We start from the raw sequence: 24,562 nt of genomic DNA on the forward strand, positions 1-24,562 counted from the left end.
CCTCTAAAAAACCCTTGCGTTTGGAAAAAGGCAGCACTCATTATTGTCCTATTTTTTAAAAAATCAAATGGAATGTTTGTTTTTAACAGGAATGACAAAAAAATGTTTCCCTCATTACAGTGGCTTTCATTAGATTTCCTTTTATTGATAAAATAAAGCCTTGTTCTGCTCCAGCTGTCACTGGACTGGAACCTTCCAAGAAGGACGCCGGGGCCACCCCATCACGGCACCACTTTCTTCTTTTGGGTTTTGACAGCTGATTGGAGAGACCGAAGTGTCCTAAACCCAAGCCGGTGTCCTCCAGGCCTCAGTGACAACTACCGTGAGGGTATGGATGCCCGCTTTGCTTAAGCGGCCACATCGACACATTCTGAGAACTGACACCTTAATGAGGCCCTGGTTTCCCAGGGGCCTGGCCGGCAGGCACTGAATAACCACCCTGAGACAAGAGTGTGCTAGAATTTTCCTAGAACAGTCAGAGCTTAACTCTGCCCTCTGAGGCCATGCTTCATGATAGCAGTCTCCAAGGCTTTCACCAGTCCAGGCCGGGCTTCCCAAAGCTCGTGAACCTACAATATCAGGAGCCGTGGGTTCCACAGCACCACCATTGGCGTCACTGACCCTGGCAGTGTCTTAGCTCCTACGAGGGCAAGGACTGTGCTTCATACGTCCTCAGTTCACCCAACCCCCCACAATCACACCATCTGGTGGGCAGCAGGTGCTCAGCAAACAGCGCTTGGGCCCTTTGCTGACCTGCGTGTACTAAACTTTGTCCTATGAACTCCACTGGCAGAGCCCTTTCATTCTTTCTCTCAAGTCCAGTCTACAAAACAGGCTCTGTTTTTTCAGACCTTCCATGTCCCCTTGTTAGAAACTACTATTTTGGCTTTTTAGCCTGTGAACAATTGAAGACAAAGGCTCGGTGTTATTGTTGATTGTCTGGTGTGCGTTTTCCTGTGGCCCCTCAGCAGAGCACACTTGGAGAAGGCAGGGCCTCAATGACCTAAGTTCTCTGGCCCTCTCGGAAGGCATGGGCATTCAATAAATATTTGCTGACTGCGATTACCTAAAACAAACTGGCCTTTGACTCAGGCTTCAGAGTTAACACATGTCACGAGTCCTGGGGGACTCCTCCAGTTGATATCTTTCCATCCCAAGCCTCGGAGGCCATCAGTCCCAAACTGTACACGTGGACAGGGACCTATTTGCGCAACCTTGAACTTAAAAGCAGACACCTGTTTGCCTTTTTTCAACACTGAATGATTTTTTCCTCTTGGCTCTGTCAAAGAAGTTGGAGGTGGCACGGGCCACACGAAATATTTAATCCCTACTTGTAAACTGCAAGTCTATTCATTAGGTGACCCAGTTGCTAGATGGGCACGTCTGTCACACACACAGGCAGATGGGCCAAAACACGTCTCCCAGAGGACTGTGGCCACCTCACAACTCAACCACACAGGCTGGCTTGACAAGCAACTCACTTCTCTATGACAACCAGCTCCTTAGGAGGAGGCTGTGGGACCTGAATTGCTACAAGACTTGGGCTCAGGAGGCATCTAAAGAAGCTGGTACCCCCTCAGCCCCTCAGGCTCTGCGAGGCTCCAGGGCAGTCCTGGGGCTGATGGGATGTTTAACATGCTAGAGGGCAGCTAAAAGGATTTGTTCCTCCATTGTCTGATGTGGTACAGATAATTATGACATCACACTAAAAGTTATCTCCTCCTCTGACGCCAGGGGCACCAAGCACCTAAGAGGAATTGTCAATATCTGTCCTTCCACAGAGAGCTTCACTGGTGGCTCAGCAGTAAAAAAAGTCCAATGCAGGAGTCTCAGGAGCTGCACATTTGATCCCTGGGTTGAGAAGATCCCCTGGAGGAGGGCATGGCAACCCACTCCAGTATTCTTGCCTGGAGAACCTCATGGACAGAGAAGCCTGGTGGGTACAGTCGATAGGGTTGCAAAGAGTCAGATACAACTAAAGCAGCTTAGCATATGCGCGTGCACACACACACACACACACACACACCCTTCCATAGTCTGATCTCATATAAGCAGGCTTCTTTTCCCATGGTAGCAGATAATGCTCAAAGAAAACCTCCATTGTCTTTTCTTCTAAACAAAAAAAAATCTTTGCAAACATGACAATTCCTTTGGTGAAGACTCCACACTCTGTGCGGAAAGGATTTCTGCAGTTAACATGCCCAGAAAGGGAAATGAATTCTGCACTCACATCCCCTGGGGGCAAGACACGCATCTTTCCAAAAGCCAAGAAAAGGGGTGACTTCAGACTACGGCTTCTACACCAGCCAACTGTGATTTGCCTCACTAAGCAGAAAACCCCAAGACACGCAGAACAGTCTTGCGTTCGATGAGACAGAGCCCCTGGATGAAGGAAACCAATGGAGAGGAAACGTGCAGAGGCCCAGCTCGATGGCAGGATTTCCTATCGAATTTGTTTCACTGGGGACTGGCCATGACCAAGGGGCAGCGTCAATACTGTTGGCTAACAGGGCTCAGAGTACAAGCTGGAAGAAAAACAAAGCTGGTCTTTTAGACCTTTCTCCCCTCAGCTGACGCGAGACATGCTGTGCGAGAGCAGAGGGAAGATGTGGAAAGCAACAAGGTACAATGAGGAGGAAAAGCAACCGCAGGACAGAACGGAGGTTCAGCTGTGGAAACCGAGCCCCGAGTTACCTCCACAGAGGAGGTAATGCCTGAAGGCTGGTAAAATCTGCCTTTGTCTCCCAACTCTATCGCTTCCTCCCTGCCCTTCAAACTGCAGCAACCGTGCCACGCTGGGCCTGGACCGTTACAAAGGCTTCCTTCCTCAGCCACCCCTCAGGGCTTTGTCTTTGAATCCATCATCTGCCGAGGGACCATTCTTAAACATGACCACCTTGGTCCCCTGCTAATATAAAAAACCCTTTCTTGACTCCCTATCTCCCACTGGATAAAATAAAAACTCCTTGGCCTTGAAAGACATTCTTCCACTACATGACCTCACTTGCATTTCCAGTCGGTTACTGCCACTTCCTCCACCCAAACCCCAGGTTCCATGACACACACACGCACACACACACAAATCAAAGACAACAAAAAATCTCCACTCAGACCTGGTGACATCAATTTACTTTATACAAAACCTCTAAGAGGAAATAAACTCCTCCAAGGACAGAAAATTGAGGGGCTCGCGCACTTGAAGATGATGAAACCAATATTCTGACAAAACAGCTCAGCCCAAACATATATGATGTCTGTAATAAAAATGAACAGAGAAAACGCTGATTTGGTGCACAGAAGACCCCAAGTGCACTAATCTCAAAATAAGAAATATCACAAATCTTCCCATTGTCTCAGCAAAGAAAATGTGTGAGATGGCAACTGAATACATCTACTTGCTGGTTTTTTTAATTATGAGGTAAAGCTTACATCCGGCAAATCTCATGTTTCCAACTGCCGGGGTGGAAAGCTGTTATTTAGAAATCCGAGGTCTTCCTTAAAAGATACACTGCTTTATCTACTAGATGGATGTCCTCTAAATGCCTTAAACTAGTGCAACCAATAAACAGTGGTCAAGATAATTAAAGCTCAAAGCAGTAGGTGTTAAATTCACCTTATGGTGGAAACTGGGGCTTGCCTGGTGGCTCAGTGGTAAAGAATCCACCTGCAATGCAGGAGCTGGAGGAGATGTGGGTTGGATCCCTGGTTCGAGAAGATCCCCTGGAGGAGGGCATGGCACCCCACCCCAGTATTCTTGCCTGGAGAATCCCGTGGACAGAGGAGCCAGGTGGGCTACAGTGCGTAGGGGTTGCAAAGAGCTGGACACAACTGCAGTGATTTAGCTTGCACGCACACACGGTGGAAACTTAGGCTGATAGCAAAGTCAGAAAGTAGAAAGCCTATTTATGGATACCACCACCCCAAACCCAACCTTCAGAAAATTGGCCTTCAGACGTAAAAGTTAAGTGTTTGTGCGGCCTGTTATGACACTCTGAATCACCTCATAGAAAACAAGCACCTGGATGTTTCTTAGTTTCAGCATAAAGGCACATTCAGTCCTGACTTGGCCTCAAAGATTCAAATGCTTATTTATTTTCATGGTGATTACAAAGCACGACATTGGCTGTAACTCTAGCTTATTTTTCCAGAGATGACTTAATAATCTATTTTATTACTAGTTGAACACACACTGTAAATGAAATAATAATTAAAATTTTCTCCTCCATAGTCCCACAGGGATGATATACTTGCCCTTAAGATGAACTTGCCAACTCTGGCTTAGGTAGAGCCCATGGGAACATATAATCTTAGAGCTTGACTGGACATTATAGGCATCCAGATGACCTATTTCTTTCAAAAGTGAAGACACAGGACACCACAGTGATAAAGTCACTTAAAAATCATCCAGTCTAGTTGGTGGTCAAACTGGAGCACAAAACATTTGCCACCTAAATTCTGGGCTCTTGCTATTGAACTATAATGCCCCACAACACAAAGCTATCAGAGCTAGTTAGCCTGGGGTTCACAAGGATTAACTGTAGCTAACTGCTAAGTGTTTATTATGTGCCAGGCATTCTGTGTTAAGTGTTTTATAAGCACTGGCAAATCTAATCATCTCAACAATCTCCACTGCAGACCAAGGAACTGAGGCTTGTCCAAAGACAGACAGCTCAGAAGTGGGGAATAAGGATTCAAGTCAGGGTTTCAAAGTGTCTACTCACTGAGAGTGTTGGCCTTGCTGGGCCTGCCCACTACCCACCCCCTACCACCCCGCCTTGTAATTCACACGTAATCATAATAAAGGCCCTGAGAAGAACTGTAATACAAGAGTCTTGTTGAACTCTGCTTGATCCAACACTTTCAAACTTTGGCCATGGAAATTCTCCCCACATGCCCTGAAAATCTATTTAACATCTTTCAGAACTAGTGTTTTTGGCATTAGAGATAGGGAAAAATCTGTGTGAAAAGTTAGAATTCTAGCTTAACAATTTCTTCTCTGCCTAACATGCTGTACACTGCCCCTGTGAAGGATGCCAACTGTCACTCAGTCATTTTTAGTGACACCTTCATCTCTGTTAGGTGTCCCGTCCAAATCAAAGATGTAATGGAAGGAAAGAAACCTATGTTTACTGTTGGGAAGCATACTGTGGTCCAACTGTGGTCCCTGAACATGTGTGAGATACGACTGCATTATATACTTACAGGCAAGTGCTACTGTATTTACCAAGCACTTATTCTAAGGACTTGTTTACATAAAATGCTCTGCTAACAATGGCCTAGACTTATTCTACCATCCTGTGTGTAACTCATACAAAAGCTGAGGTCACACATGAAAGCAGATTCTTAAATTCCTACTTAAGAAATCCGTAAGAAAGGTCTTTAAGCTCAGACCTGCTTCAAACACCTACACTGGTCCTTAATTGCATAAAAAGCTAGTCTCTAACTTTAAGAAACACTTCAGCATGCGTTTCCATTAAGTGGGAATTTAGTATAAATTATTTACTTGTGTCTATTAGGAGAATAAACCCAATTCTGGAAAGAAAAATATCAGGTTTATGAAGGCAGAATCACATTTGGGTGTGAAGTATGAAGCAAAAAGATGCCTGGGCTGCTCATAAAAATGTTACATCAAAAAATAAACTCTAAGAGAGTCAAATCATTAGCGACTGTGAAAGAATTCAACTAGTTCCATGAACCTTTTGAAACAAACCAAAGCATGAGAGATGATAGAATTCCTACAAGTAACTACTTACAATCCTGCAGGTCTGAACCACTCATTCAGAATTTACTAGTCATGGCAGATTTTCCTGTTGGATGCGATAATCTTACCTCACCCCTTAGAATGTACATTACTTGAAGAGGCTGAGGAACCAGGAGCAGGTCTGGTGTTTTCTGTATCTCCTACTGCTTTAGAGCCAGCATATGGGTAAAGGTTCAACAAATAAGAGAGATCGCATTTTTCTGAAAGGCTGAAAGCAAGCTTAAAACCACTGGGTGAAAGAAAATAACCACATATTTGAAACAAGTTACCTGGTTAAAACACATCGGGGAAAACTCAATCCATGAACTCTTACCTGGTCTCCTTATGAAAAGGGGAATCTGGAATTTAGCCTTATATTGTGAGGAGGACTAACAGAAAGATAAGGATGACTTTAGAAGAATTCGCCAACTCATTAAGAATGCCTCCAAGGAGCTGGGCACAACACTAGTCTCTGGAGTACATCGGAATGGCTGAAAAGTGTTTCAAAAAGTAACACTGAGTTAGTGTACTTCACAGCCGAAATTTTCTTCTTTGTTTAAAAAAAGAACAGAATGTGGGTCAAAGCACTTCGATTTTCTAGCCAACAAAGCACAAACAAAATCTTTCTCTAATAAAGTGCTCAGCCCAATAATCAGCATGTTAAGAAAAACAATAGCAAAAAAAATCTGACCAAAGGATTACTTGGCTCATCTCAATGTATATTAATGATTCAACAGAATCCATATCCTTGTCACAAAAGATGTCTCACCATAGGTACATTGGAGTAGCTGCTTCAACATTATTTTTCTTCCTATAGGGTTTGTCTATTGAGTCTACAGTATGGTCCTGGCTCAGTAAATGGTTTGGTGGGTAAATTTAAACCAATATCTCAAACAGGAGGACCCAGAAGGCTTATTTAACTGAAGGATGCAATTCTCCTCTGCATCCCCGCCCCCACCCCCAAGCATTACAACATAGAACAGGCAGGATTCAGGGCCTCGGTCCCATTTCTCTTTAAACTAAGCCTTGGTAACAACAAACAGCCCTGATTACAGACACTTCCTTGCCAATATGCAAGAATCTGCTCCCTTGCCAATAATCGTATCACAGCCATATGACTCTACAAAGCCCCCTGTTGCACAGCCCTCAGTCTCTATAGGTCACCATCTCACGAAGAAAACACATCGACTAAACTGAGCTGAAAGAAATCTAAGCCTTGCACCTAAATTCTTGACATACTTTATGCTTTGTCACCTAGAGAAAATTACAAGGTCAACTAACTAAACGCAAAATCTCTCACCTGGAGAGCGTTTTCACTTTATGTCCTTTTGTAACTTTTGAGTTTTGAAATATCTATATTGTGAAATTCAATCCTTTTTTTTTTTTTTTAATTTTCTTCCTAGGATTCAGTTCAGTTCAGTAGCTCAGCCGTGTCTGACTCTTTACGACCCCATAGACTGCAGCATGCCAGGCCTCCCTGTCCATAACCAACTCCCGGAGTTCACTCAAACTCATGTCCATTGAGTCAGTGATATCATCCATCTCATCCTCTGTCATCCCCTTCTTCTGCCTTCAATCTTTCCCAGCATCAGGGTCTTTTCAAATGTAAACAAAACCAGTCTTCCTCTTCAGGGACATGGATGTAAAATGGGAAAGACCTCAGGTCCAAAGGGCAGGAGGGTGGGCAGTGGGGGACAAGAGCAGAACACACTACCACTTTGCACTTCTCTTTATGATAAAGGGTTTGGATTCTTGGTCCAGAGAGAGAAGGGAAGTTACCTGGGTCTTGAATTAAATTTGTCAGCACCAAAACTAGGGATCTTACGGAGCAATGGATATTAATGCAATGCCTGGGCCGTGCAGGGAGGGGGGTTATGTTGAATATGCATGACACACAAAAGGAAAATGTTCATGACTTACAGATGTGCTCTGAGTGGCGCTTTCTTCCTTTTTTGGAATATCAAGCAGAGAGAAGAGAGAGGTTTGCTGCCGTGTTATTATAAGCACTGCTGCCTCTCTCCCTCCCGAACTAAAATATTCTAGTATTTATTTTGCCATCCATATGACCACAGTTTAGACTAGAGTAAAAATAGAAGCCATGAGGGCCTAACCTGAAAAGTCCCAAGGGCTGGAGAGGGTCAGGATTAATATATTCTAACTGAAGTAACCAGATTCTGTTTCCTGGTGGTGTTTGGCAGGAGAGGTGGGGGAAAAAGAGATTTGGAATGTATTTCTCATTCAGAAGTGTTTTGTAAAAACTACCATAATGGAACAGACTCCAAGTCAAGCACAGGAAGCCAAAAGGCTCTGGTTTAGATTTAATAATTCACTCTAAAGGCTTTTCAACTGCTACAATTTTAAGCCCCGAGGCACAGCCACATATATTCTCTACACTGTACGGGAGCTGACAAGAGTGTCCCAGGATGCCGATGGGACAGGAAAATGGGAAAGACCTCAGGTCCAAAGGGCAGACCACACCCTGCCAGGCTCCAACTAATGCTGGAGAATAAACTTGCTCTCAAGACATGAGGGGCAGTTGGTGGATGGAATTTCCAACTGAGCCTATTTCAGGTCTAAGCTAGCGCTGAGATTGAACATTGATACGGACACTTTGCTTCAGGCCTGTAAAGAGGAGCTCTATGTGAAAGATGCCGACTTACAGAAATGGGCATGAGCCCTTTGGGAAGCACACTGGCAATGTTTTAAGAAGATATAAAATCTTTTCTACCATCTGATCAGATATTTCTACTCTCAGGAATTATCCTAAGGAAATATTCTAAAAAGAAGGCAAGGTGGAATGTTTACTACTGAATTAAGGCAAAACCACTGAGACAATGTAAATACAACTACAGAAGGATAGCTATGTCAATTACGTATCATACATTAATTTTCTCAACATAGCCATTAAAAATCATATTCCACAGAACAATGAGGAAAAATGTTTGGACAACACACTGTATTTAAAAAGTATATATTGCTTTAATATTTTCTAATATTACAACTCTAAAAATCTCAAATCAATAGAAAAATGAAGAGTTAATTGGTGAGGCTGGTGGCTTGTGAATGATCTTGTTCCTAATTACTGTTATACTTTCCCAACATATATACGCTGCTAAAGCCACAAATGCAGATGACACCACCCTTATGGCAGAAAGTGAAGAGGAGCTAAAAAGCCTCTTGATGAAAGTAAAAGAGGAGAGCAAAAAAGTTGGCTTAAAGCTCAACATTCAGAAAACGAAGATCATGGCATCCGGTCCCATCACTTCATGGGAAATAGATGGGGAAACAGGAAACAGTGTCAGACTTTATTTTTTTGGGCTCCAAAATCACTGCAGATGGTGACTGCAGCCATGAAATTAAAAGACGTTTACTCCTTGGAAGAAAAGTTATGACCAACCTAGATAGCATATTCAAAAGCAGAGACATTACTTTGCCGACTAAGGTCCGTCTAGTCAAGGCTATGGTTTTTCCTGTGGTCATGTATGGATGTGAGAGTTGGACCATGAAGAAAGCTGAGCGCTGAAGAATTGATGCTTTTGAACTGTGGTGTTAGAGAAGACTCTTGAGAGTCCCTTGGACTGCAAGGAGATCCAACCAGTCCATTCTGAAGGAGATCAACCCTGGGATTTCTTTGGAAGGACTGATGCTAAAGCTGAAGCTCCAGTACTTCGGCCACCTCATGAGAAGAGTTGACTTATTGGAAAAGACTTTGATGCTGGGAGGGAGTGGGGGCAGGAGGAGAAAGGGACGACCGAGGATGAGATGGCTGGATGGCATCAGGGACTCGATGGACATGAATCTGAGCGAACTCTGGGAGATGGCGATGAACAGGGAGGCCTGGCGTGCTGCGATTCATGGGGTCGCAAAGAGTTGGACACGACTGAGCAACTGAACTGAACTGAACTGAACTGAACTGAACTGAAGCCACAAACAATGGAAACGGCCAGGAACCAGCTTCCAAACATCAACAGTACTTTTAACAGCTAATATATTTAAACAGACAGCTGCATACATGTAGAAAGAGCCTAAAGAAAGCATCATGGAAGTATACAGGTATATAAGTGACAAACATTAAAAAAAAAAAAAAAGTGCACACTTCCGGATAGTACCACAGAATCACACCACAGTGCTTTGGTCACTCCTGATCCAGTTTATCTAAAGCCATAAAGCAAAAGGTCTAGTAGAGTGGATATTTAATCACAAGATTCTAGGCTCTAAAATGCCCTGGGTCTCATCATCCACCTCATTCGTTACACTTTGCTTCTGGCTTATTTAAAGCAGGGAAGACGCTTCATGTCAAGGTGTGGTTGTTGGTACCCCAGTCAACAATCTTCCTTCCTGTCTAGTCCCCACCTGCAGTGGCCACTATCTGACCTGGAAGCACTGTGCCCTGGACACACTCCAGGGCTGATGTGCCAGTGAGCCCTGAAGATGTTTTCAGTTGCTCCCGGTTTTCAGGGCACATTCTGTTACATTCCCTGATTGCTCAGTTGGTAAAGAATTTGCCTGCAATGCAGGAGACCCCTGGTTCAATTCCTGGGTCAGGAAGATCCACTGGAGAAGGGATAGGCTACCCACTTCGCTATTCTTGGGCTTCCCTGGTGGCTCAGCTGGTAAAGAATCGCCTTCAAGGCAGGGGACCTGGGTTCGATCCCTGGGTTGGGAAGATCCCCTGGAGAAGGGAAAGGCTACTCACTCCAGTATTCTGGCCTGGAGAATTCCATGGACTGCACGGTCCATAGGGTCGCAAAGAGTCGGAAATGACGGAGCGAGTTTCATTTCACTTCACTCTGTTACATCGATGTTGTCTGTTTGTAAGGAGAGCCTCTTGTTCTCTCTCTCCTTTTGCTGATTCTAGAAAGCCTTGTGTTGCCAAGGTGACTACCTGATCTAGGAGACTTTTGCGATGAAGAAAATGACACGTGACTACTTCCTTACCCTGGAAGACTGAAAACGTGACGGCGCTTATCTAAATAAAAGGAACAAAGCTAGACAGAAGGAGATACCTCCAAAGGTGATGAGACCACAGATTTCAAAACTGAAGTCAAACTATTCTGAAGGGTGGATTTTTAATACCAAGTGCCAAGTCACAGTGGTGGCTGTATTGGGAGCTGAAGGTAATCACATTCTTGATTATCTCCCAGAAAAACATCCTGACTCTGCTCAAGACTCATAGCCCCTGGCCCTGTATTTCTTTTTGTTGTAGAAACCAACTGTTCCTGACCAAACTCTTCAACCAATTAACAAGGAAGGCCAAGCAGCCTTTAAAGAAATGATTTCCTTAACAAAGGAAGCAGGCAAAGATTTAAAGGTATTAGAGACTGATTACGAAATCCACTGTGGATCCTGTATAAAATTCCACAAGAAATGAAACCTGAGCTCCCAGACAAAAGCACCTGTTTCACAGGGAGTACGTTTATAGTCACGTGACCTGTGCCATCTCGTATGCGAATGCATTGAGAAAGCACTCATGTTGGTGTTGTCGAGTGTTGTTTATGAGTTATTTATCTGAAGGTAATATTTACAATCTTACCAAAGGAAGAGGAAAGAAGCTGTGTGGACAGTCATATTTTTTCCCAACAATGATAAACACTTCATTGGCTATTCAAACTAACATGTGGGGAAAAAGCTTCAAAAATCCAAAAGGTAACCTAATCCCCACCACCCAGCGCTGCCTTCTGTCTTTCTGATCAGCATCTATGGAGACATTCCAACATCCTGCTGATGGAATCCTATACTCTTACGATACAAGGGTATGGAAGATGAAGGGAAAAGGGGAGGCTGCAAGATGGTAAAATTACATGTGCCATTAAAAAATAATATTTAAGAAATGCTTTCGAGAATATATTTTTTTGAAAAGAGCCCATCATTATTATTTTTTGCATCCAAGTGAGGCCGATTCATGGTAATTCCCTAGTGATAATTAAAAGTCTCAGTTGGAACACACATTCATAAGCACATTTCATAAGAGAAATAGCACTTCATTTTCTAAAAATACAGGAGATAAAGAAAAGCAAATATTAATCACTGGGAGTCAAAAACATATCAGATCATCTCAAGGAATTTTTTTCCCCAAGTAGATCCAGTAACAAAGGCTGCTTACCAACTGATTCCATCAGTTCTAAAGCAAGCCATACCAAAGGCCTATGGGGTGATTTAGCACTCATGGGTACTAAATGTAACAATATTTTCTAAAAATTCCCACATTCCCCAGGATTTTGACTTCTTCCCAAATTAATGGGCCACCCTAGGCCTACAAATGCCTTCTGCAAAGCAACCCATGGCAAGGTCTATGTAAAATGCCCCACCTTCTCAGATGACAGCCACCCAGGGCTGCTTGTTACATCTTCATTTCCGAAAGAGCACAGGTCTTACTGAGAAGTAAAGACTTGGGAGCCCAGCCCACATTCCCGGTCTCTCACTTTGTTCCTGTCACAGCCATTCAAAATGGGACCAGTTTTGGATAGATGTGACTGCTCCAGGCACCCTGCCGCCACACAGCGCCTCTGCCCACAGAGTGGAGTTTATTATTTAACTGGGACAACAGCAGTGGGCAGCCTGATTAGAGCTCACTTCTGGTGCTCGGTGTAAGAGGCCCACGGAAGATGCGTCCACTCCTCACTGGCCTCCCAGGCAGCAGTTGGGGGTGTGGAAACTGGGGGCTATCCATTTCTATGCCTCCTTACTTGGCCTGAACATCCCTGCCTTTGGCCAATGCTTTGGAACAGAGACTGACTTTCATCTCTCTTTTCCGGCTGCTTTACACACCACTGGTAGAAAAGTCACTTGCTTCTTGCCTCTCCTGCTTTGGAGCCTGAGGAATTCGGCTGAATGATTGCAGCTGCCACGGTAACCTCTTTGGCATGCACTCCGACACCCCCTCACCTAATAGCCTTTTCTCATCCGACTGCCCTGGCTCGCCGGTGCGGCCACAAGCCCTTCAAGTGGTCACACTGCAGCGCAGCCCCCATGGAAACCCGCTTGGAACTGTTCAAGCTCATAGCAAAGAAGTAGGTTTTTAATACAGATTGTTCTTTTTAAATCCTTTACAAAAACAGCTGTAATCAATCGCGCCGGGGGCGGGGGGGGGGGGGGCTCTGTATAAAGCTGCCACTCAGAAAGCTCTAATATTGATTCTTTCCCCTTGCATGGCTTTTAAGAAAACAACCCCATGTGAAGAAACCATAATCAATTTCTCGAGACTTTGCTAACATGAAACAGTGTCTAAATTAAAATATACTTTTTAAAATTAAATGAAAACCATAGTAAATATAAGAAATCCATCCATTACCCTGCCTTTTATTTGAGGGCTGATGTGTTAGTTTTTAAAACAAAGTCAGTTGAACAAATGCAATAATTATTAAATACTGATTAAATCTCAGCAACTCTTCTGAGAGTTGTTTAGCAGGTGACACTAGCTGAAAGATTAAAGAGAAATCCGTCTTCATTTGAGGTCTGGCATTTCCAGTTCTTCATTTGCAAGATAATATACTATTTTCTCTGTGCCTATTCTTAGAGAAACTATCAATTGTAAGCCTGTGTTTACAGACAGTCATGATTCCAAGTGGTCACATCCTGACTGGACGTCCAAATACCAGAATATTTTAAGCCTTTTCACAGGAATTCTGGTTGATATATTATTCTGTCAAATTTGCCTTTCCACATGAGGCCCCTTAGAAGCCTGAGCATGCCAAAAGGTGAAAAGTCAATATTTGAAGCTGCACTGTGCAAACAGAGCAATTTGGTGCTTTCAGTTGAAAATTATATTAAAAACCCTCACCAGCATCAACAGCCAATTTCGAGATTAGGCATTAAGGAAAAGCACAATTTCATATAATGTCTGTTATCTGGACTTCAACGTAGAAGAAAAAAACCTGAAGACTTCAGTAAAATGCCATACATAAAACAAATACAGAACTGAGATCTAAGCAGACTGACAACCCATAATACTTTGTGTCAGCATGGCACTTACCATGTGAACGAAATTAGATCTGATCAAATCCAAGAGCTAGCAAAAAAGAAGGGAAAAAAACACACAAGAAAACTTAACTGCCATTTGCTTTTGCTCCCAAATAAGAGTAATTTCAATTTCAAGGGAGAGAGCTACAATTTCTATGGCAAATATGTGATATTTGGTCAAGATTCACATTCCTGGAATCCAAGGACCACAGGATTTTACTCAGGGATGGTGTACAATTTGCAAGCTTATTAGTTGAGAAGTTTAACTCGCTTTCCACACCCACCCCAACCCCTCAAATTAGAGAAAGCCCCTGCTTTTTCACCAGACTAAATAAGCAAGAACTCAGAGTTCTGTAAAAGTCCTTAACACTAGCTGATCAAGGGCCTAACCCTTTGTCAAGCTGGGCCTCCTGGGGTTGTCACACAAGGAGGATTTCACAGCTTCACTGCCCTGGGCAGCCTTTTCATCCCTAGTAAGTTATTTTAAGCAACTTTGCTCCAGCAGACAAATCTCTGGCCTTCCTCTCTTCCATTGTAAAACTGCTGCAGCACAAAACAGCTAAGCCTTACAGAGAAACCAGAATCGGCCTGGTCAACTCACTTCAATCCCATCCTTCTATTTGAATGCTCTAGATCAGGGCTGTTCAACAAAACTATCTGTGATGATGAGAATGCTCTAGATGTGCTTTGTCCAACGTGGAAGCCACTAGACACATATAGTTATCAAGCGGTTGAAATATGGCTGGTGCAACAGAGGCACTGAATTTTTTATTTTATTTTTAATCAATTTAAATGGAAATAGCCACATGTGGCTGGTGGCTACTATATTGGACATTGCAATGCTAGGGAGAATGTTTAAACTGTTGTTAGAAGCCTGGGCATATCAAAGTTGTCTGCAGTTGCTGGGCTAAGCGGCTGTGGGGTTAAATGCTCTCTCCTTAAACGATAACTGCACATTAGCAGAAATCAGTTCCTAACACAGAATTGCCTTTTCCATCACAACACTCCCTTTGCACTACACACCTATCAGAAAAAAGTAAGGATTCAATCTAAGCCATTTAGTAACTACTAATTAACCAAATACCTACTAGTGCCAAAAAGTTCTATCATCTGTTGAAGAATAACAGTAATAAATAAACAATGTGATAGAGCCAAACAATGGAATAACATTCAGTGATAAGCTAAAATGAGCTAGCAAGCCACTAAAAGACGTGGAGGAAACATATATGCATATTACTAAGTGACAAAAGTCTGTCTGAAAAGGCTACACAGTGTATGATTTAAACTATGACATTCTGGCAGAGGCAAAAAGGTCAGATTTTCAGGGAGAAGGAGGAACGGATGAACAGGTGGAACACAGGGAATTTTTAGGGCAGTGAAACTATCCTGTGGAAAACTGTAATTGTTAATACTTGATATGATGCATTTGTCAAAACCCATAGCATGAGGACTTCCCTGGTGGTCCAGTGGCTAAGACTGCACTCCCAATGCAAGGGACCTGGGTTCAATCCTGGTCAGGGAACCAAACCCCACATGGAACAACTAAGAGTTTGCAAACCACAACTAAAGATCCTGCATACTGCAACTAAGACCCGTCACAGCCAAGTAAATAAATAAACATTTTTTGAAAACCCATAGAAATATACAACACGAAGTGTGAACCTTAATGCCAACTGTGGACTATAGGTAATGATAATGTATCAATATTGGTTCATTAATTACATCCAATGGGTGCAACAATCAGGGAAAGGACCGAGTGCTGGGAGATACATGAACCTACATACTATCTGTTCAATTATTCTGTACATCTTAACATGTACTCCCCCAAAATAGACTCTATTAATTATCATGAAATCCAAATCTCTGGAGAATTCTTGCCCATATATCTCTCCTGAGCTATGCTCCCTTCCAGAATAACAACACACGTTTTTGGCAAATCAGCACACACGAGATGGTTCCTAGGTGCTAAAAATGTGTGTACATGGCTGCATCAAAGCAACGGCAGATACAGTTAGCTGCATGAAAAAAATGAGACTTTCTGAACTTCTAGGAGTGATAAGTGGTCCATTCACAGCAGTGATGGGTGTCTGCATTCATGCTTATTAATTCACTGTTGCCTCCACTGCTGCATGAAGCAAGTAAGGAAACTGCCAACAACAGACAGGTAGAGGCAATCTTATCCTGGAGAAATGTCTACACGACTGCAACATTGTTCTGTCCCCTGAGCCATCACAATCACCCAGATAGCCCCTGACGCACTAATAAACTACAGGAAATAAAAACGCTGGTATAACCTGGTTTTGAAAAAAATTATAAAATACATTCTTAGGACAACTGGGGAAATTTGAATGTGGACTGGATATTAGAAGATAGTATGGACCTAGAATTAACTCTCTTGAGTAAGACTATTTTCATATAAAATACTGTCCTTACTCACAGGGAGTGCGTACTGAAGTACTCAGGGATGAAATATCCTGATGGATAAATTTTACTATCCATAGCACAACCCTCCAAAATCTACACATAAATAAAGCAAATATGACTTCCAATTACTGAATTCGGGTGGAGGACAGTCTTTCAACTTTTATGTATATTTAAGAATTTTCATAATTAAAAAGTTTCGGGGTAACGGGGGAGACAATTCCAGCTGAAAACATTTCATATGACACCGAGGCTGATCATATGGTAAACAGTTCATCACTAATGGGTCAAGAAAGTGATGTTTTCCTAACCGGGAGGAAGAGTGGATTGAGCTCCACTGAAAAGTACAACAGCCTGTGTTAAGTTGCTTCAACTAACTGGACCCACAAAGGACCACATGGGAAGACGGGAGGTGATCAGACAAATCTTCCAGAAGAAAAGAAGGTTGTGCATTTGAGAGATAAACTACAGCCCTAAAGAATTTCCACCTCTGAAGACAGAAAAGGGAAAGACATGGGGATAAGAGAGGCATCTTCAGAATAAGGGGGCGAAATCCACCTTAGATAGGAACGCCCTTATCAGAACCAAGTGTGCTGATAAGGTGTCCTTTCTCTGGACAAACAAGTATCCGACGTACATAGACAAGAGCAGGCCATTTTCATACATGGGGTGGGGGGCTTCACGGGATTCATCATGTAAAAGGCAAAAGAAACCAAACTGGAGGCAAAAATTCCAGGCTGTGAGTGGCTCAAATATGAGCGCCAGGAAAACAAAACTACCTCCTTGAGCACATAAGTGACAGGAAAGTTATCAAACAGCTGTGTCGAGGGAAAAGCATTCAGAACTTCCCACTTCCATCCTCACCTTCCCTCCATTTAATTCGACAAGAAATTGGTGGTGGCAGTGAGTCCTAGAAATTATTATATATTAATATATGAAAAGAGTGATTTGCAAATTCAAGCTGTACACTTCTGGTTTGTGTCCTTTCCTGAAGGCTCTGGGCTTCAGTAAAAAGTTGGTTAAAACAGACAACCAATAAAGAGAGCAACCGGAGTCTTAGAGAATAAATCCTTTCCCCTGGTCATAGCCTTCTCTCTCAAGACAGGTTTGCATTTCTAAGACCCACAGCAGGTAGATCGTGGAGTCCTTTTTCAGGCACTTCTATATATCTGAGCATGCAAACTCTGGGAGATAGTGAAGTTAGGGAAACCTGGCATGCTGCAGTCCACAGGGTTGCAAAGAATTAGGCACGATTGAGCAACTGAACAACAACAGTAACTCAGAGATGTCAAAACCCGCTCAGGAACACATTTAGCAGGCTTTGCATCTTTTTTAGGAAGGGACAAAGCGAATCCCCACAGTGGGAGAGAGGCTTGGATTTCTAGAGGTTTCAAACATAACATGTAATGCAGTAAGTTCTAGATGGTTCTTGAGTTTTCCGGATCATAACATATGGACAGAAGTGTTCAATGTCTTTCTCACAAAACAATAAGACTAACACCTTCTGTGGAAATCTGTCAGATGTCTCTGGACAGGTGTAATCTCGGTCACAACAGGGTAAGAGCCTACAGCCTGCAGTGCCAAGAGGCCTGGCTTTGTTACTTCTTGGCTAATGGACACAGTAACCATAGCTGATCACTTCCAGCTAGTTGTTGCTGAGGGTAAGGGGAGGATGTGGACGGCTGCTTCTGCCAGGAATATTTAGGAACAATTCTGGAGTAAATTCTGAGTAGTCAAGGGACAACTCTGGATAAATTCCTGGTGAGACGGCTGCTGCTGTATACGTGCTATGCTGTGCTTGGTCGCTCCGTGGTGTGTGACTCTTCACAGCCCCGTGGCCTGCAGCCCGCCAGACTCCTCTGTCCATGAGGATTGTCCAGGCAAGAATACTGGAGCAGGTTTCCATGCCCTCCTCCAGGGGAATCTTCCCAACCCACGGATTGAACCTAGGTCTCCTGCATTGCAGGCAGATTCTTTACCATTTGAACCACCAGGGAAGCCCAAGGATAGTGGAGTGGATAGCCATTCCCTTCTCCAGGGGATCTTCCCGACCCAGGAATTGAACCAGCGTCTCCTGAATTGCAGGTGGATTCTTTACCAGCTGAGCTACCAGGGCAGTCCACTGCCATATACACGCGACTCATACGTAGGCTTTTGTACAGTGATAAAGTGGATGAATTGTGGTGACAGTGACCTCATTTCTCTTCACCCCAAGTTCCCAAGGGCAGAATCCAGGTCTTCTCATGGCTCAGCTACCCATCCAGGGTCTTTCCTAAAGATCCCAGTCTGTGGTCCAGCCTTGCCAACTCCTCAGAGATGCCGGAAAGTTGAGAAGACCCAGGGCTAAAGGTGCCTGGCCACCCTGTATCCACTGAAACCAAGAGTTAATTTGTTCACTTCTTGAGCACCTACTGTATGCAGGATGCTATGGGAAGTACTGAGACCATGAAGCTGAAGGTGAGATGATCCCAGCTAGGCATGGGGAGGGGGTTGGGGGAGGTTTGAGGGGTGGGAGGGAAGAAGAGAAACCGGAGGCAGAGAATGCCAGCTTTTAGGGGACCAAGATTGGATGGGAGGTTATTCAGAGGAGCCTTAGTTCTACACTGTGGAGGGCAGTGTATGTGTCCAGGAACAGGAATGATAGTGAGAGGAGGCTGTGTAAGGGGGCAGGTCATGAAGGGCTTTGGGGAGAAACTAAAGAATTTTTATTCTGTAAGTAAATGAGGGGCTTAAAGGAGAAGTTCAAATTTGTGCTTTGGGAAATATCAGGTTAGATATAGAGCAGATGATAGATTAGAGGGGCTGGACTGGAGCCTCGGTTGATGAGTCAAATTATGGCAGCAATTATGTAAGAAGTCTCAGGCAGACAGACTGGATGGCATTAACGTGGGTAGAATCTGCAGGACCTGACAACTGATCACGTGAGGGGTAAGAGGATATAAGGGCTTTTTAAAATGACAATAGTGGTTGCTATCCTTACAGTGCATTTGTGTACCCGATTTAAATGGATGAGACCTCAGAATATTCACAACACAGGGCAGGTATTAATTAGCCCCATTTTATAGCTGAAGAATCCTGAGCTTTAGTGATCACATGGTGAATTCACCATCACTCACATACCACCCTAACACCCAGGATTGGAATGAGGGGTAGAGTCCTTCGCTGAATCAGAAATACAGGCAGAAGCAGGCATGGGGTTCCCACAGCAGTGGTTTGAGATTTGATGAGCTTGGAGACCGAGCAAGCAGGACGTGCCAGTGACACCTCTAGGGAGAGAATCAGAAATGAAACTTGATGGGTGACAGATTCCTCCCCTTACATTGAATGAACGGATTTTTATAGTCCATTGGCCCATGCTCCAGACAGTTAGGCAACACGGGAGTTAGAAGGGGCTTATGAGACTCCAACCTGAAATCAGTGCACCCAGACAGAAACTCAGAGGCTTAGTCCATCTCCTTTTGGGTAAAATGAGAAAATAACAACGCCTATCTCCCGGATTTTATGGGAAAATTAAAGAGAGACAACCCGTGAACCAGCATTGTAAACTGGAAAATAAAAACCCAATGGATTATTTATAATTGTGTAGATTTTCTCTTTTAGGCAGATCAGCTACCATTTTATTGATTAAAAAAAAAAAATGACTGTTACTCAAACTCAGGCCAATCTGGGGAGCCACACAACTTTCTTAATCTGTGTCATAATGAAGCCAGGGGGTCACAATGATCTGGCTAATCTTTATATAAAACAAACCAAAGAAGCTTATCAGGACTGAAAAACATAGGAAAGGCTCTGTAACTCCCCTAAACACAACTCCACCTTCATATGAGCTACCCGAATACGGAGTTCCTCGTGTGGTTAGAAAGTGGTGAATGAACGCAGCTCATGACTTCTGTTAGTTGACCATTTGACAGTAAACGAAGATGACACAACAGTGACCCACAGAAACAGATCACAGTATGCAGAGCTGAGAGATCTTCTGGAAATTACGGGACAGATTCCTGCTTTGTGGCTCAGACATCAAAAATTACATCACGTGCCTCTACTGTGTTTAGAAAATTAGCTTGCACAGCACCTAGGCTACCAGGAAAAGATGTCCAGTCATCCCAGGAGAGCACAACATATACAGACAACTTTTAAAAAATTATATTTATTTATTGTTAACTGATTGATGATTGCTTTACAACATTGGTTGATTTCTGCCATACAGCAATATGAATCAGACGTAAGGGTACAAATGTCTCCTCCCTCTTGAACCTCTCCCCCTCCCCTCTAGGTTGTTACAGAGCCCCAGTTTGAGCTCCCTGAGTCATGCAGCCAATTTCCAGTGGCTATCTATTTAACACGTGTTAGTACATCTGCTTCCATGCTGTTCTCTCCATTCATCTATCCCCTCCTTCTGCTCCCTGGGCCTTGAGCTTCTGCCCCAAGGGAGGGAGGGAGTCCTGAAGGAGGAAAAGTTTTCACAGAAGAGGAAATCCCCCTCACAGGCAGGACCAAGGGGGAGTTGTGGAATCTCAAAGAGCTGTGCAAAAGTGGGGGCTCAGAAGGCAAAGTACAGACAACTTTTAACGCCCCACACAGCCCGAGGAATCTGCACTCACCTCTTCCCTCTCCACCACCTGAGATGCCCCAAGGCCCAAGGCAGTAATCTTTATCCCTAGCTGGACTCAGTGGTCCCCAAGCAGGTGGCCAGAGAGGTTTCCAAGGCCAGAGACTGTTTCTAGAAAATGAAAGATTTTAGGTATTAACCATCTTCCTCTTTAACATGAACAAACATTTTCCACCAGGGGCTCTGGAACCAAAGATGATTAAGAAAAAGATTTGGCCTGCAGCACCTCTGGTGGGCTCACCTCTCCTTGTCTCTGGGTCCCTGCTCCAGGAGAGGTGGTAATAAAACACACCTCAAGACCACCTTGGTGGCCTCGGGAAGCAGAGGCTGAGATACAACCTGGGCCAGCGCTGATAGCCTTTAATACGAGGTTAAAGCACCCCAACTTGCCTTTCCAACAACCCTCCCCAGCTACGGGGAAGGCCAACCCTGTCCTGAGCCAAGGCCTTTCCAGAAGGAAAAGTTCCCCTGTGCAATAATAATAAATGCCCCCGGTGACTTCATAGAGACAAGAGGTGCAAAGGCACTAATGATACTATTCTCTCTTCTTCCAGGTTCCGAGAATCACCAAGCTGACCAAGACAGAGGTTTATCAAATAGGAAACATTCCAGAGATGGCCTTCAGGATCGTTTTTCATTCCTTGTGACAGCGTCAGCTTGTGATCATCTAGGTTTTCTTCCATTTCCACACAGACATGTTGTCAGGCCCTGTGCTCTGCAAGACAACAGGACGGGGCGCTGTCCTCTGAGGAAGCCACCAAAGAATGAGTAATTAGAAACAATCAAAGTGCATTCTTTGCTTGCAGAAAGGGCACATCACGGGTGAAACAAATCCCACTGTGAGGTCTGATGGGAGGAAATTACCATTTTGTAGGTCAGAAACATCAGCAACTTTGTATGGTTTCTTCTATACAGAATTTGCATTTTTTAATTGTGTTGTTTCTGTTCTCAAGTTGAGCAGAAGGAGTACCTGAACTCTTCACCATGGCCTGTAAGACTGCAGGATCTGCTCTCGTCCTTATCTCACTCGCCCCCCACAGGATCCTTGCACTAGCTCTTTGTCTGCCTGAAACTCTCCCTCAGGCTTCTTTGTGCTCAATTCCTTCTCATTTCAGAGGACTCATCTTTCTTTTAGAAAATCTTTTCAAAAAGGCCTTTCATGACTGTCTTACCCACCACTCTCTATCCAAACACACTCCGAAAAGACTGTAATGCAAACCATGTGTGTAATTTTTAAATTTTTAGCAGTGAAATTTTTCCAATTAAATTCATCTGTTCGGCTTTTTAAAAATTGTGATTAAAACAGACATAAATTTCACCATTTTAACCATGTGGGGAGTGTATAGTTCAGCGGCATTAAGTACACTCACACTGTCAAGTAACTATGACTACCTTCCATCTCCAGACCCTTTTCATCATCCCAAACTGAAATTCTCTAGCCATCAAACAATAATTCCCCATTTCCTGCCCCTCCAGCCCCTGGTAACAACATGCTACTTTCTGTCTTTGGAATCTGATTATTCCTCATATAATACGTGGAATATACAATATTTGTCCTTTGGTGTTTAGCATATTTCACCTGTCATTTATTTATTATGTTTTATTTACCCCAATACATAAACAGTTGGCTGCCCTGGCAGCTCAGTGGTAAAGAACCTGCTTGCAATTCAGGAGACACAGGTTCAATCCCTGGGTTGGGAAGATGCCCTGGAGAAGGAAATGGCAGCCCACTCCAGTATTCTTGCCTGGAGAATCCCATGGACAGAGGAGCCTGGCAGGCTACAGTCCATGGGGTCACAGAAGAGTTGGACGCGACTTAGCGACTAAAAACATAAACAATTTATTTTAAGATGTAATCAATGTAAAAAATGGGATATTGATAATTTTCTTTTCATACTCAGTCTCTGAACTGCAGTGTGCATCTTACACTTACAGCTCTTCACAGTGGGGACTGGCCGTGATTCACTTACTCAGCGTTCATGGGGTATGTAGCCACCACCGTGGATAGCATAGGTCTACCAGGTCACCTTTTTAACCTTTTTCACTTACTTTTCTCTAGCCAAAATTATTTTAACTTTTAGGTCTACGCGCAGCAGAATATAAGCTCCTCAAGGTAGGGCCTGTGTCTTCTGTTTTTTGTTTGTACGTTTTGTTTTCTGCTCTAAGCCAAGCATATATTAAATAGAACAGAATCATTTAAATATTTCTAGATAGATGTCTTTAGAGCAGATGTTTTTACAAATGGAAGACTCCATCTCCAACATATCACTGAGATCCTCTATTATCTAGAATGGCAACATCCCTGGAGACCACCAGTAATCAGATGTTCCCTTTCACAAAAAGGCTCAGGGCAGCATGGGGATGCTGGTTAAGAGCCTGGACTCAGCCTTGCCTGGCACATAATGAGCATTCAACAAATATCTATTATTATTACAGGGCCCTCCCCAACTACATTCCAACATTTATAGCTTCATTTAGCAAATACTTAAGAACCTACTGAAGGGTACTGTGTCTACATGGCTGTTTCTATCACAGGAGCTTAAAGTCAGGTAAGAGTAAGCTATCATTCAGGGGGCAGTTGTCTGCTAGGGGTGCTATACTGAACTTTAGGTCCCCACAACAAGGAAATCTAACCTAGTCTTGGGATAGGGGGTCAGGAAAGACCTTCATGGAGGAAAGGATCTCTAGGCTTAGTTAATAAGAAGGAAGAAGGGACAGTGAACATGGAAGAACACTCCACCTAAGCAACAGCCACATGTAACTCCTCACCCTTCCCTGATCACATAATGACTTCATTACTCCTCGTGACTCTCATTTCTATTATTCTCTGACTTATATCTTCCTATCCCCACAGACGAAGAGTTTCCCTCATCACCTGCTTCCCTACTAAGCGTAGAAAATATTCAGGACATGTTTATTGAATGAATTAACTTTCCCCTATTTTTTCCTTAGGAATAAAGACCCACTTTTCCAAACTGGCCGCCTGAGCCATGGTTTTTCCACGCGGTTTACACCAACTAGCTCCTGGCTTCAACAGACTTGTGTTCAATTTACAGTAGCAAACCAGTTCACATTCTTCAAACCTGCAAATACAAGAAAAGATGCCTCTACCTCAGTCTCTGTGGTGTTTATTTCCCACCTACGAATCAAGAACACCAAGTGAGACTTCCACTTCCAGGTTTTCCCTCAGGCAAGTCATTGAGCCTGTCTGACCCACATACATCACCTCTCCAGCCACCCTGCCTGTCCAGCTAATACAGACAGAGCTTCAGGGCTTTATCACCAAGTCCTCATCCAACCATTTTAGCAACTGGACGATTGCTTAGTATCTTCAACAAATTCTGATTATGTTTTGAAGGTACATTATGAAAAGCAAATTCTTTTGAGCTGCTTCCTCCCCACTTTTGTTTAAACCAACTTGTGACTGGCCAACAATTTTATTCATTATAGTTACCATTTCATCTTCCACCCCCACAAGATGTATTCTTTCACTATAGGATGTGCCAAGAGTAATTAAGTACTTCTGAGTAAGAGATGAAAAACCCACAGGGTTTGCTGCAGATCAGGTTTACCTAGCCCCTACCTCATATAACTTTTAAGACAAAGCAAAGGAAACTGAGAAAACTCAGAAGAGACCCACTTTTCCAAAATGGCAGCCTGAGCTATGGTCAGAAACTCCTTCAAGGAAAAGTTGACAAAGAAAACTCCTTCAAGTTTAGAACCACCTTTACTAGAGTATTAGATGAAGAGTGGGCAATAGCGGCGCAGTGGTAAAGAATCTGCCTGCCAATGCAGGAAACGCTGAGATGTAGGTCCGATCCCTGAGTCAGGAA

General features: G+C 43.5%; 1 protein-coding gene across 1 annotated transcript in view; it reads right to left on the minus strand.

The window, feature by feature from the left end:
- Nucleotides 1-24,562, minus strand: part of SDC2 (syndecan 2) — a 128,671-nt gene that overhangs the window by 20,337 nt on the left and 83,772 nt on the right. The window lies entirely within an intron of this gene.

Source organism: Oryx dammah, unplaced genomic scaffold (assembly GCF_014754425.2).
Source record: "Oryx dammah isolate SB20612 unplaced genomic scaffold, SCBI_Odam_1.1 HiC_scaffold_19, whole genome shotgun sequence".
In the NCBI taxonomy this organism is placed as follows: domain Eukaryota; kingdom Metazoa; phylum Chordata; class Mammalia; order Artiodactyla; family Bovidae; genus Oryx; species Oryx dammah.